A 1,248-nucleotide genomic window follows, 5' to 3' on the forward strand; every position below is an offset into this window, starting at 1 on the left:
CCTTTTATGAACTCCAGTCAGAAGATGGAGCTAAACAAACATACCGTTTGGCATTCGTTTGGCATATATCTCAGTGTATATCCTTATTTATACACCGTTTCTTTTTACAATTTATATTTTTGCTATTGTTGGATGTAACTGTCATCCTGAGAATATAATGTAATTCCACATCATGTACCACATGTGATGCAAATGACAATATACTTGAACTTGAAATCAGAAAAGTTGTTCAAAAAGTCCTTATCATATTTATGTTGTTGGTAGATGATGGCGCACAGCACCAGGTCTGAGCGACTCACCTCAAATAAAGTCACCTCAAAGCTGGAGAGTGAAGGCAGTGCTTCACAGCACATTGCTTGCTCTTAAAGCCATATTTTATAAACCACAGCCATTCCTCCTCCACGGCCTGACATCCAAGGGGAGCTCAAGTAAGAACAGCCATCCGGTAAAAGTTCAACAAAAACACTGGAGTCACCAACCTCGACCCAGGTCTCTGTCCCGCAAAGGAACTCCAAATAACTGGACCTAAAAAGTCCCTTAGGATGAAAGTTTTGTTTGCCAGAGATATGGCATTCACCAGGCCAATCCTGACAGAAACTGTAGCCTGCTGTCAGATGGACCTGGGATCCAGGGGCGGCATCTTCAGGCTCTGAAGTTTCACTCCACCCTGGTGGAGCTGGGAGAAGTAGGGGGGTGGGGCTGAATGCCCACATCCAGACTAGTGACAGGTACCAGGGGGTGTCAACAAGATCCAGGAAATGCCAATGCACAGCAAAAGAAGGAAATAATCAAATTATTTTCAAGGAAATGGAAGTAGAAAGGCCCAGGTAGATATTTAGTTTCACCAGCCGTCTTCCACTTTTACCGCAGTAACAATGTCGTTTCCACTGGGAGGGCAGCACGGGTGTCCAGAGGATATGAACTGGGACTCCCGACTGGAGCAGGGTTAAAGCTTTCTGCCCACCATACTCAAGTGCACTGATATTCCGAATGGCATGTTGATAATCCAGGAGAGACTGATGATTGTACATGAGCACAGACGTCGTGCTAAGCAAAAAAACAGGAACAAAAATGCAAACTAGACCAAGAGTTACAAATGGCCGGCCACACACACTGGAGCCATCTTATTTATTTATTGTTGTGTTGTTATGTTGATGATTTGTCTATGAAATCCAATTAATCTGTTCAGTTACTTAGACTTTGTGTAAGAGTACCACTGCCTGCAGCTCCTCCTCCAAGATGGCCGCT

This window comes from Nematolebias whitei, chromosome 6, assembly GCF_014905685.2.
Source record: "Nematolebias whitei isolate Nwh7 chromosome 6, NemWhi1, whole genome shotgun sequence".
NCBI lineage: Eukaryota > Metazoa > Chordata > Actinopteri > Cyprinodontiformes > Rivulidae > Nematolebias > Nematolebias whitei.